Below are 13,791 nucleotides of genomic sequence, written 5' to 3' on the forward strand. Positions count from 1 at the left end.
ATCTCTCAAGGATGACAGGCTCTCAGGCTCTGCTTTTGGTTTGAATTAGGTTCAGGGTACCAGTTCCCTGAGTTACTTCTTTGACCATGAATGAATTATTCCCATATATTAAGGCATTCTCCCAAGATAAGCTCCAAATCACTTACTAGACATCTCACCTGGATGTCTACCATTCACCTCAAACTCACCTCCTCCTCTTCCTGCCTAAGCCTGCTCCTTTACTATTCCACATTCAGAGAAAAACGCCACCATCCACCCACTTAGTTTCTTTTTTTTTTTCTTTTTTTTTTTATCCTCCCACTTAGTTTCTTTTTTTTTCTTTTTTTTTTTATCCTCACCCGAGGACATTTTTCCATTTTTTGTACAGATAGAGTGGGAGGGAGAGAGAGGAAGAGAGAGAGAGAGAGAGAGAGAGAGAGAGAGAGAGAGAGAGAGAAACATCGATGTGAAGGGGACACATCGAGTGGCTGCCACCCGCACGACCAACCAGGGCCGGGGACAAACTGCAACCAAGCCGAGGTACATGCCCTTAGCGGGAACCGAACCCGGTCTCTCCGGACCGCAGGCGGACGCTCCAACCGCTGAGCCAAACCTGTCAGGGCCCACTTAGTTTCTTAAGGCAGACATCTGGGCATCATCCTTGACTCACCACTCCTCCATGCCTTCAACAAAGTCCTCTGAATATTTACCTCCTTAATACATCTCAGATCCACCCCCTCTTTTACATCTTCATAGCAAAGATGCTGGATCACTTCTGGCCTACATCCCAGCCTTATCTTCTGGCCTTTTCCACAGAGGCCCTAGACCTTTTAAAAATGCACATTTCCTTTAAACCATTCATTATCTTTAGAATAAAATTATATTCCTCAGCCTGGTATATGAGGCTTTTTGAAATCCAGCCCTGGTTAATCATTTCAACCCCATGTCTGAGATTCAGCATTCTGGTTAATCCCCTTGTCACTTAATTAGAAGACCCATGGAACTTTACTGAGACCTTTTCCCCCTTAACAAAGTTTGCAATTCTAGCTTCTAAACATCTATAATTCCATTATCTTAGGGTTCTCTGCTCTAAAGCACCCCTAAAAGATGACATATGAGCATTTAGCTGACCAAAATTATACAACTAACAAGAAGATGACAGTTTGAACACAGATTACCTAGGACATTACCTCCTGCCTGTTTATCACAGTAGAACCAATTTCTGATAATGCAAGATGAAAAATGTGGAACCAGACTAATGTTTGTTAAGTGCTTGATATGTATGAGGTGTTTTACATAAGGCATCTCTTGTATCCATTACCACATTTTCAAATAAACAAACTGCAGATTCGAGAAAGCTGTTTGTTCAAGGCCACACAGCTAGTAAATGGATTTGAATTCCCCCACCTCCACCTTATTAGCTGCTTCTTAACCAATTAATAGCATTTTACAACTGAAGAAATCAGTCCAGCCCAGGATCACATATCAAATCAGAGATAAAGTTAGAATTAGAACCCAGGTTTCCTGACTCTAGTTGGCTAAGCAGATGCTATTTTAAGGAGACTCGTGGAACCCAACTTTTTTCCTATTTGTAACACATTTCTGAAAACTAGCACTATCCTGAAAGGCTAAGCTGACCTCTAGAGTTTCAGCGGTGGCACGCAGCCCTCTGCTGATACTGTGCTAATGCTCTGATGCTGCCTGCGCTGTGGCATAGTCCTCCCCTTACCCACTTTTCCAACATCCTCTGCTCTCACCACATCCACAGAATGAGGCACTCTTGCTTCAGCACAAATCCCATTTCCCCCTGCCACCTTACAGCTTTCTATCTTCAGTAATAAGTTCTCATCTATTCATCCAGTTCCAGCAGCTTTCCCTCATGGTTGAGCCAGGATCAAAGTCCCTCTGCCATGCCCCTTAGAATTCATTAATTCTTCCCTAAATGCAACCCATTTTACTCTCCCCCTCATCCTAGCCTTCCTTTCCTGGATGTCATCAACTCAAGGATGACAGGGTTGCTCTTGTTCAGGCTCTGTCTTTTTGCTTTGAATCACTTCAGGGTAATATTCTCCCATGGTTACTTCTTTGGACACGAGTTAATTATTCCCATATATTAAAGCATTCTCTCAAGAATGCTTTAGCTGAAATATACCCAAAATGTCTGGATGAAGCATGTGTGGAATTGGACCATTTAGCCAACACCAGGGCCCTGAGTGGGAAAAGATTCAGAAAAGATGCTATCTAGCAAGGTAGGGCATCACCACCAGGACCCTATGAAGCTGAACAGAGGGTTAAAAGATGGGCAGGAATCTCAGTCCGTCTTTACTTCAGGGCCAGAACATCTTTCCCAGAAAGGGAACAGGGGGTAGGGCATTTAGGTACAGAAAGAAGGGCTATCAACTAGAAATAGAGGAGGAACAAGAAGAACTGATGATATTTAGGAGAGAATTCATAGGACTTCCAAGGAATAATAGGCATGAATCTATCAATCTCTAGCATCAAAGGATTGGAAGGGCCTTAAAGCATTCAGGTAAAGTTCTAATCCACTATACGAATGACATAAACATTTCTTCAAACAGAGGTGGCATCTCTCTAGTTGAACACTTCCAGCACTGGGAAACGCTCAACCGTAGGAAATCAAGATTATGGAGGTGTGAGTGAAATTCAGTTAAAGTTCAATTCGTTTTCAATTCAAAAAATATCTATTGAGTGCCTATTATGTGTCAGACACTACAGGCACTGTACTGTAAGTGTGGATAATATAGACATGGCCCCTGGTCTGTGGATCTTAAAATCTCATGTGGAAGATAGATACATAAGCACACAAGCAGAACACAGGAAGAACAAGGTGCTGCTGCTCAAACATAATGTCGGGTACCTAACACGAAGCCGGGCACCTAGAAAGGCTTCATGCCCGAGGCAGCGTCTGGGCTGGGGCTTGAAGAGTATAAGGAGTTAGCTAAATGCCGGGTGCAGGGACCTACGCAAGTGAGAGAAAACGGGTTGTTAAGGCTTCTCAGCTTCCAAAGAAGTTTAGAGTGTTGCAGTAAGGTGGAGTCCTGGCCACCATCGGTGTGTAAGGCCCCATCTCCCAGAAGCAGGCTGGGACCTGGTTACTTCTTAGATGGGAGACCGCCTGGGAATAACCCATGCCAAATGTTTTTAAAAAGAAGAAAGTGGCCCTGGCCGGTTTGGCTCAGCGGTTAGAGCGTCGGCCTGCGGACCAGAGAGACCCGGGTTCCATTCCAGCCAAGAGCAGGAACCTCAGTTGCCTTTTGTCCCTGGCCCCCGTTGGGGTTGTGCGGGTGGCAACCAGTCTATGTGTCTCTCACAGCGATGTTTCTCTCTCTCCCTCCCACTCTGTCTGAAGATAACTGTAAAAATATCCTTGGGTGAGGATTAAAAAAGAAGAAGAAGAAGAAGAAAGTGGAGTCCAGATCTTGAAGGGTTTTTCAACCGAGGTTGTGGAGTGTGGGCTTAATTCCTGAGGCAATGGGAAGCCTGTGAAGAGTTTTGAGCAGGAGAAGCGCCCTCTGGCTACGCTGAGGGAGACGCTGCGGTATCCGAGGGTGGCATGAAGGAGGCCAGAACCCGGGGGAAAACGGGATGGGAAGGCTTTCACGGCCCAAACGTTATAATAAAAAATAATGCACTCTTCAATGACAAGATAGAGACAAAGGTAAAGAGAGAAATTCAGAATGTGATGGACAGTTCTCCGTCCTCTCTCCTTTGTTGGACAAACCAAAGCAGCTGGCCCTCGGTTTGGGGGGTGGGAGGGACGGCTCCACGCCCTCATTTCACGTAGGAAAACTGAGGCCCACCATCCCGAGGTGGGGACCAAGGAGAAGAAAAAAAATCCAAACGGCTTCCTAAGAGGCTGCCCGAAGTCACGCACAATCCTTGGAGGGTTCCCATTTCTCGTCAGCCATCTGCAACCAGCCGCCTTTGCTATGGAAACAGTCCTCCCGCCCTCCTCAGCGCTTTCGTTTCTTCCATGCACCCTGGAAAATGCAGTCTGTCTCTGGTTACCTTCCCGCTGCACGAGCTCACGCCACGTCCTTAAAGGACTACGAGTTCCAGAAAGCTGCGCGAAAACGCCAGCTGTCTTGGGGGAGGGGGATGTGGTCTTGACAAGAGAGACCAAGAAACCCTCCCGCGGAGCCGAAGGGTGTGGGGAAGGCGCCCCCCAATAGGCGGCCTCCTAGGCGGGACCCGGGTCGCCATTGGCTATGGCGGTTCACAGAAGGCGGGGTCATTGGAATGAGGCGCGGAGCTGTTCGTCGCTCCAGGTGCTGAGTCCGAGGGAGGCTCCAGACGCGGGATCCGCGGGAGCTCCTGCCGTCGCCGCCGCCGCGTGAGAACTACCATTGGGAAGCCAAGGCCGTGAGGAGCCCTGAGGAGCTGGGTGCACTGTCCAGAGTTGACCGCTCTCCCGTCTCTCTGAGGTTGGTGCTGCTGAATTCGCTTTTGTTTTATTGGGGAGGGAATGAGGAGGCCTGGGGAGTTGATGGGACCTGTCCTCAGCTCCCTCAAGACCATCTGTCCCACACAGCGGCTGACTGTGGCCCCTCGCGGGCCTCCCTTGTAGCCAGGCACCTGAGGTCGGAGCAGCTCGGGCCAGTTTTTGTTTTATGGTGGAGGGAGCTCTTGCGTGTGAGGGACAAAGCTGAGGAACCACTCCCCCGCCCCGTCTCCTGAGAGGGCGTTGAGCCCTTGGAGCCTCCCTCCCCGGTGTCTGAAGTCGCGCTGCTTGGATTATTGAGGATGGGAGGGATGAAAGGTTCAGAGGCAGGGGACCCTTCCCCACAGCACCTCGGCTGCGTGTGGTTACAAAGGGGGTCTGGATGTGACCCCAGGACTCCTCCTTCTGCTCAGACCCTCCTGGGGTTATTATGGAAGGGCTCTTTGGGATATCAGGATGACCCTTTCCCGTGCCCACCCTTCTTCCGAAGCCTAAGATTTTGTGAGACAGGGGACTCCCCCCTCTCACTTGGACCCGCCTAGGTTATTGGGGCAGAGGGGATTTGGTGTAAGAGGCAAAGGCCGGAGACCTCTCCCCACCTTGCTTGGAGTCGCGGAGACAGGAAAGCAGGAACGGATTCTCGGGGTCCTCCGCGCTCGAGCTCCGCACCTAAGGTCGGAGTGGCCTGGGGGTGAGGTGTACAGTGGGGAAAGTAAGAGGGATTGAGGGAAACCTCCCGACCTCTCCCCTCCCAAGTCTTGTCTCCTAGGCCATCTCTACCTGGGTCCAGGCCAGGGACAATAAGTCCAAAGGACCCTGGCTGATCTGCCCCGCCCCGCCCCGGGGCCCCAAACTCCTGCTCAGCAGAGGAGAGCCAGACCCGGGTGTGTGGAGCGGGACAGGGTGGCCCCTGGAGCTCGGAGCGGACAACCCCCACAGCCGCAGAACCTTGGGGTTACTCCACTCAGCTCCCCAAATCGGGCTGCCGAGACCTACATCCCGGCACAAGGCGGACGCCCCAGGAGCGGGCTTTCGCCCTCCGCCCTCCGCCCTGGCATATGCAGGAGGACAAAGCGGCGGTGGCCGCACTGGCGGGCCTGCGCCAAGGGCTGAGCGGGGGGCGCGCCCAGGAGAGGAGGGGCTTCGGGCGCGGCGCTGGGAGCTTCCTCGGAAACATGCCAGATACCGGGCTGGGAGACAAAGCGAGCTCGCTCCTCGCGGGCCTGCGCCAGCAGAGATGGAAAATCCCAAGAGAGGAGGCGGCTGAGCCCGGGCAGGGCACTTTGCCCCGCACTCTTCCCCGCACCCCCACCTTCCCCAAACACACCCGCTGCCAGCCTGGCACCCAGATGCCATGTGTACAGTGGTAACCAGGATCCCTTCTGGGGGGCGTTCAAGACCTGTGACCACAAGGATGTGGACAGTTGGGGGACTCCACCTTGCGGGGAAGGGCCCACGGTTCAGTAGTCCCCAGTGGGCCAGGGTCTGGAGGGACACCCTGACTGGACCACCCCCACCCCCACAGGCGCTATCAGCCATGATAAGTCAAATTATTTCCTGGGTTTGAGTGTGTTGTGTATGTCACCGTGTGTTTGCGAGGGTCATAGTGTTCGCATGGGTCAATGTGTGTGTGAATGTGTATAAGTGGGTGAATGTACACGTGAGTGCTCTAGTGTTCATGTGTGTGTCGTGGTGAGCTTGGGCATCTGGCTGAGTGTGTGAGAAGAGGAACCACTTACTGATGGCCTTGGATGTTGGGGGTGGGGAAGAGTGTAACATAGTCTCTCCTTACACTCTCAAGCCACAGTAATGAACTAGGATCCAAGTGGGTGTCCTCGGGGTGGAGGTAGCTTCAGGCCACCTTGGGACTAGCCTGCATGCCTGGGTGTGACCCAGAAAGTGGACCTCACAAGTATGTGGAGCTCTTTTCAGCCCTCTGGGGTCTCGGGTCTAAACCTAACATCCTCACCAGAGCCCTGTCCTTTCCATCCCTCAGAATATTCAGGCTGAGGACCAGAATTCTGAACCTCGCACCACCACAGGCTGCCAAGTGGGGCTTGGGGTGGGGGTGGGGCATCAACAGAGTCCCTTATGAATGTGGGTGCACGATTGTGTGGGAAGGCAATTTTTGTCACTTTGGTCTCCATGTCTGGAAGGACTGTGGGGCTGGTGTTGCTGGTCAGGTGGCCTCTCAGTAATACCAGGTACACTCACAGAGAGGGCACAAGCATGACACAGAGATACCACTGTGGGTAGACATCCCTAGAAGATGAGAACAGCCATCCCAGACCTGCCCACTCCCAGAAAGTGACCTCAATTTCATAGTACTTTTATGGCAAAGGTGCTATGTGGCTTTGATATAATCCCTACCTGAGACCCTCTTCCTAGTGGAACCACGAGAAGAACCACTGCGAGACAGTGGAGCCACCACCCAGCCCTGCCAGGTCCATTCTCAAGTATCCACAGCGACCTCTGCTGGTACGAAGTTAAACCAAGATGAAATTTGGCAACTAACACCCACCATGGTGTGGAGGCTCAGGGTGGGTGTAAGCACTGTTCGATGAAAACTACAAACCCTTCTATTTGGGGACTCCCTGTCTGCCTTTGTAGTCCCACGTTGATGTTCTTGCCTGCAGTTCCTTCAAGCTAATTCAAGCAGTGGAACTGCCACTGTCTTCATCCATAGGGAAATATTTAAAGAGGGCCTAAATAAAGATCTTTGTTCAAATATCCATTCAGTTGGAGGTGGGCATCAAATCTACTTATGAAGAAAATGTTTATCAAATCAGGGAGATCTAAGCATCTTTCCTGTTTCTCCTTTCACTCTACGCTTTCTTTCTCCTTTTTTTCCTATTTCACTTTTATCCTCTTCTCTTCCTGTTATTAGTCAATAACATATTTTTCAAACATAAGTGTTCTTCTCCTAGTTGGCAATGTGGTCCAGAAAATACTGGTATCAGGAGGCTATAAGGAGCTGGCAAACACTGGCTCTTCCAAGCCTATGCATGGGAGTGGAGGAGATGGATGAGATGAACTCAGACTTAAATGCCCACCTGGTGACAGTGTCTCTTCTCCTGGAGTTGCTGTAAAGGGATTTTATGCAGCCACAAAATCTTTCAAATTCCTCAAAGAAAAGGAGGTATTTAAACACCTGGCATAGTTCTTACTTTGGCATCCATGTGATTTTCATTGAACTATGTGACTCAGTATCATAAAGTACAAATAGGACTTAATATCTTCCTTGCCTGTTCAGAAGGTGACTGTGTGTTGTGTTCTGCATTGGAGAGTGAAAAGCTAAATTATTTCATAAATTGAACCACCTACTTATTCTGATTAGAGAATGACGCTCAACGTCACTTACAGACAATAACATTATTTTATGTTTCTTTTAATTCAGACCTGAATCTCTTTATCTTGTAAAACCTTTTTTCATGCTCACACATTATTACTGTCACTTGAAGTTATTCAAGAATGTTTAATCCTTGTACCAAAGCCAAACAAATTAAATATCAGCAGATACAGGAATATGTGGGTGGTGTTTCTGTTCTCCTTGGGCTCAAAGAAAAAAAAAAAAATCCTTGGAGTTTATAAGAGAAAAGGAAAGGTCCTGAAGATTCAGTAAATCCTATGGATAAACTTAACGAGTTTCTGAGGAGAGGTTCCTCAGAATATTTGAGGAGGGCTGGTCATATTGAAGAATGCAAGTGGCATGCATGCTGAGAGACTAAGGTCCTTGTGATTCCTAAACCCCTACACTAACACAGCCTTTCTGAGAAAATCCCCCCCCCCCCCCAAGTCCCTTTTGCTTCCTCAGGCAGCCAGCAGTGACCAAGGAATAGAACTGTCCAAGGTTCTGCAGCATTGGCCTCAGCCCTACTAGTGGGAAGGGAGGATGTTAAGATGTGGAACAGAAGCAAGCTCTGAGGACTATAGCCTCTGAGGATTTTCCCAAAGCTCATCACATAGTGGAGTAAGAGGAAACAGAGCTGTAGAGGCTTTTACTGCATCACTTTGAATGAACCCACTGGCAATCCCTATTTAAAGAATTATGAGCTAATAATTAGAAGAAATATTTCTAAGTCAGGTTCTTCACATGTAAGAATGTATTTAATCCTCACAGTTCTATGAGATAGGTGGTGTTATTCCCACTATCACAATGAGGAAATGAAGCTTTGAGAGGAAAGGGACTTGACGATGGTCACACAGATCAGAAGGGACAGAGTTTAGGTTCTAACCTGGATCTCTTGAACTCCAGAGCCTCCTCTTACCACTATTTTTTTCCTACCACTATTGTAGAAGTGAAACTGAAGTACTGGACCATCCTATATGATATTCTAACAACAATTTAGAGGATCGGATTGGGGACCACTAAAATTCAGGCATAAACTACACAAAGTCCTTTCAAATTCATTCATCAAGGATTATTACCACATACTTTACATATTATCATGACAAAAGACTTGTTACCTGAAGTTGATTAGCAAAGGAGAGGAAAGGAAAGTATAATGACCCTTATGGCCACTATCCCAGGGTTTTTCTTCCAGAGTGGAAAAATTTCACAGGAAGCCAAGCCTGTATGCCAACAAATGTGTTTTAAAAATCTGTAAGAATGGGGAAAAAAAAATCCTGAGGAGACTGTTATTATTTGACAGAGTACATATAGAACCAAAGAATTAAGACTTTATTTGCTGGCATCCTGCTTCAATTCTGAGGACACTTGGATATTGTTAAGAGGCTTCTTCCACCTATTCCTACTCTCAGATTTTCACAACAAAGCCTCTAGTACCAAAATAAAAGTTTTGCCCTGGCCGGTTTGGCTCAGCGGTTAGAGCATCGGCCTGCGGTCCGGAGAGACCCGGGTTCAGTTCCCGCTAAGGGCATGTACCTCGGTTGCAGTTTGTCCCCGGCCCTGGTTGGTCGTGCGGGTGGCAGCCACTCGATGTGTCCCTTTCACATCGATGTTTCCCTCTCTCTCTCTTCCTCTCTCTCCCTCCCACTCTATCTGTACAAAAAATGGAAAAATGTCCTCGGGTGAGGATAAAAAAAAAAAAAAAAAGTTTTCACTGTTGTTAGCATCAACTAATCTCAGGGAAGCATCACATTCCTGCCCCTATGTCATCAAAATCAGTGTTCTGCATTCATAGGTGGCTCCTGAAGGAGGGCAGGTTTGGGGGCTTGAAGGGCTTCAGGCCACATGTCCTCCAATTATCCCAGGGCAGCAGTGCCAACTACACCAATCATGCTGCACACACAAGGGCTCTATACTTGAGAACTCCCCATCAGTAGCTGTAGGTTTGGGTATCTAAAGAGAATAGAGAGGAATAGACTAGTGCTTTTTCTCCTCTCCTTAGACTTCAATCTGTACAGCACACAGATAGGGAGCCTGGCCTTTTAAGAAAATGCCTCCAAGCAAGCTGGGTCTCCAATCCATCTAGAGTAATTCCTTCCCCTTCTAGGCTGGGAATTTGCAGGGTTCTGACACATGGAGCAAAGGCTGCTATTGCTTTTCCCGAGGGCACTTGGAGGCCAAGGACCTGGCTCCCCATCTGGGTCTGCTCTGACTCATATGACCGCAGAGAGATTTGATTGTTTTCTTATTTAGAGTCATTAATTAACTCTCCTCAGCATCAGAACAGCATGTAATAAGAGGGAGGCCATTTGTGGGGGGTCTCTAGGCAGCTGTGCCTACAGCTGAGCACTATCTTCTTTGCTAAAAGGATCAGGGAATGATTTTTAACTTGGCTATAACCCTTCAAAAAGCCTGGATTGTCAAGATTTTAAGCCAATATGAGAAATGAAATAAAAGTGTAATTAATTGTTAAGGCTGTTATAGTTATTCTGGCAAAAACTGGGACACCTACGGGTCTCTCAAAGAAGAACTGAATTTTCATTTCTTATTATGCCTGCAGTGTCAGGCACAGAGCTGGGCACAGGGAACACAACCCAACTTGGGATAAGCCTTGTCATATAGGAATCTTGAATGGAAAGTGGAAACAGATGTCAAAACCCTGAAAAAGGTGTGTGCAGTTAAGCAGAAAGAGTTTTTTTTATTTTTTATTTTAGAAATGAAAAGAACCTCAATAATCATAAACCATTAACTCTTTTTTAACACAAAGAAAGAGGCTGAGGAAAGTTGAGGGTGGCCACAAGCCAGAGCCCCATTTAGTGGGAAAAATGGGGATTAGAACCCAGGTTTAACTCCTAAAGCTTATACTTTCCACTGTCCTAACCTGCTGTTTTGTTTATTAAATTATCCAAAGGGCATCTTTCCATTAACATAGATTTACTTGACCCAATCATAATGAAAAACTCAAATTTAAAGCTGAAATAAAGCCCTGACCAGTTTGGCTCAGCGGTTAGAGCGTCAGCCCGCGGACCAGAGAGTCCTGGGTTTGGTTCCCACCAAGGGCCCGTACCTCGGTTGCAGTTTGTCCCTGGCCCATTTTGGGGTCATGTGGGTGGCAACCAGTCAATGTGTCTCTCTCACATCAATGTTTCTCTCTCTCTTCCTCCCTCTCTCCCTCCCACTCTATCTGAAGATAAATGCAAAAATGTCTGCGGGTAAGGATTAAAAAAAAAAAAGCTAAAATAGAAATAAATATTAGATGAAATAGGAAAAGGAGAAAGTCCATTGGAATATCCACATTGTCCAATATAATAGCAACATGTGGCTATTGAACACCTAAAATGTGGCTAGTCTGAATTGAAATGTGCTGTAAGTATGCCCTGGCTGGTTTGGCTCAGCGGTTAGAGCGTCGGCCTGCGGTCCTGAGAGACCCGGGTTTGGTTCCCGCTAAGGGCATGTACCTCGGTTGCAGTTTGTCCCCGGCCCTGGTTGGGTCATGCAGGTGGCAACCACTCTATGTGTCCCTTTCACATTGATGTTTCTCTCTCTTTCTCTTCCTCTCTCTCTCTCTCCCACTCCATCTGAACAAAAGACAAAAAAAATGTCCTCGGGTAAGGATTAAAAAAAAAAGAAAGAAAGAAATGTGCTGTAAGTATAAAATATACACCAGATTTTGAAAAATCAACATAACATAGATCATTAATAATATTAATATTGATTACTGGTTGAAATAATATTTGCATATATTGGGTCAAATTAAATATATTAAAATTCATTTCACTTGTTTTTTTTACTTGTTTAATGTCTACTAGAAAATTTGTAATTACATATGTAGTTTGCATGTATGACATATTACATTTCTATTGGATAGTGCTATTCTAGAGTGTTCTCCTTTAGGAGGAAATTGTCTTTACAATTGAGGCATTTAGCAAAGTAGGTTCTGTAATCAGTCAGCCTGATATGAATCCTGCTTGGCTTTACCACTTGGGCTGTGTGACCTTGGGCAAGCTGATAAATCTCTCTGTGCTTCTGTTTCCTCACCTGTGAAATGTGGATGATAATATAGCTTACCTCCTCAGTTATGAGTTAAATCACTTGACTGGTACATAGTGAGTGCTCAATTAACTGTAGCTGTTGTTATTATTAGAAAGGGCTTATACAATCTTACAAGACAGGGGCAACAAGAAGGAGAACAAGCAGACAATTTTCAGATAAATCAAGTCAAAGATTTACTGCTAGTTAACACATGATTGAAAACACTTGCTAAGCTCATGAATTACCTTGATGTGGCCCCAATTTTCTGACAGATAAAGATACTGAGGAAAGATTTCAAGCATTTACATACAATAAATAAATTATCTAACTGCATTATGCACAGGTCTTGACCTCTGCTAGTGAGTTGAGGGGAGGATGTCTAGAGGGTGCCTGTAGCAGATGACCTAAGAGATCTAAGTCTCTTGGACTCCAGATTCCTCAGGGAAATGTGAGCCTTGTGCTTTAGGAGAAAGATTCTGGACAGGAGTCAGAAATATGCAAGGTCAAAGCCACTCTGCCATACTTTGGCCTTGATCAAGACACTGAGTCTCAGTTTCCTAGTCTTAGTTTCCTCTTCTGTAAAATGGAGATAGTACCACCTCTCTGGCAGGTTATGGTGAGAAGTAAATTAGATAAAGCAAATAAAACACCTAGTGCATATACTTTGCTTAAAAATAAAGGGACATAAATCTGGAAATCATAGCCCCAGGTTCTCCTGCCTCTAAGAGCAGGCCACAGGTCCATTCACTGCACAGCTCTGAGGGAGCACATTGTTGCTGTCTTTGACCATCTCTTCCTCTCCAGAAAGTTTGCCTTCTGGACCAAAGAAATATATGTTAAGCTCAGTGAAAACTTATGTTAATCGATGTATGGGGATCCCTGGAAGTGTTTCGGCTGGAGAGCAATATAATCACATCCCTGTGTCAAAGTGTGGTTGGTGGGCTGAGGTGGGGAAGAGCCTGGTGGTAGGCTTACCCCTGATTCTATTGAGAGGCCCCTCACTTCTGGGCACCTAAGTACCAGTATTAAGTTCTTTGGGGATAGGGTCTTGTCTTGAAATATATTTTTCCACTTTTCCTCAATAAATGCTAAATGGTGGATAACAGGGGTGGGATTGTTTTGAGAAACCTTGCTCTAGAGGAGCCCAGGGTCTGGCTGTGGAGAGCAGAAATGCCCTGTGCTGAGTGTATGTACCAACGAACAAGAGCTGAAGTAACCACAGGAAGCCTGATTAAGGTGGGTTAGCTACAGCCGTGAGAAAGCTGTGGATCCCAAGTAGACAGACCTCAGGCTCACCACCAAACATGTGGCCTTTGCCAAATGTTTGATACTTTCTGGGCTTCATTTTCCTCATCTGGGACAATAACAGCTATTTTTCCTAGGCTATGGCCATTACATAGCAACATATAAGAAAATCCCTAGGATAATACTAATCTTCCTTCATTTAGTGCTTACAGTGTGTCAGGCATTGTGCTCAGAACTTTATATGCATAAAAAAGCTACCCTTATTTTATAGCTGAGGAAAGCAATGCTTGTGATCTTAAAGTAACTGGCCCAAGGTGACAAAGGCAGTAAGATGGGGAACCAGGACCCCAACCTAGGCAATCTGACTGCAGAGCCTGCTCTCAACCACTGTGATTACTGCCTCCCTGGTTCATAATCAGCAGGAAACCAATAACAGCTATTTTGAAGAAAGGTGAGGTAATTTGTGGGTCAGCTTGTATAGAGGTCTTCTGCTTGGTCTTCAAGAATGGGTACAATGGGAGAGGCTTTGAGGGGTAAGTAGGGTGGAGAAGGAAGGCAGGAAAAAGCTGTGATCAAATGAACAGGGCTGGGAATGCCAATGGGGTCTGCTGGGGGCCCTGAAATAGAAAAGAAGGTTTCAGTAGGAAATCGATGTTTGGAAAGCCTGAATGTCAGGCTAATAAGTATTAGAGAGCCAAAACAGTTCACAGGCAAAGGAAGGAAT

At 46.7% G+C, this 13,791-nt stretch overlaps 1 long non-coding RNA gene across 1 annotated transcript in view; it reads left to right on the top strand.

Moving 5' to 3' along the window:
- Nucleotides 1-4,309: 4,309 nt before the first annotated feature.
- The window catches only part of LOC118638539, a 79,586-nt gene continuing 70,104 nt past the window's right edge, over nucleotides 4,310-13,791 (top strand). Inside the window, exon 1 of the long non-coding RNA XR_004961114.1 lies at nucleotides 4,310-4,424. This is a non-coding gene — a long non-coding RNA (uncharacterized LOC118638539). The remainder of the gene's footprint in view (nucleotides 4,425-13,791) is intronic.

This window comes from Molossus molossus, unplaced genomic scaffold (assembly GCF_014108415.1).
Source record: "Molossus molossus isolate mMolMol1 unplaced genomic scaffold, mMolMol1.p scaffold_m16_p_21, whole genome shotgun sequence".
NCBI lineage: Eukaryota > Metazoa > Chordata > Mammalia > Chiroptera > Molossidae > Molossus > Molossus molossus.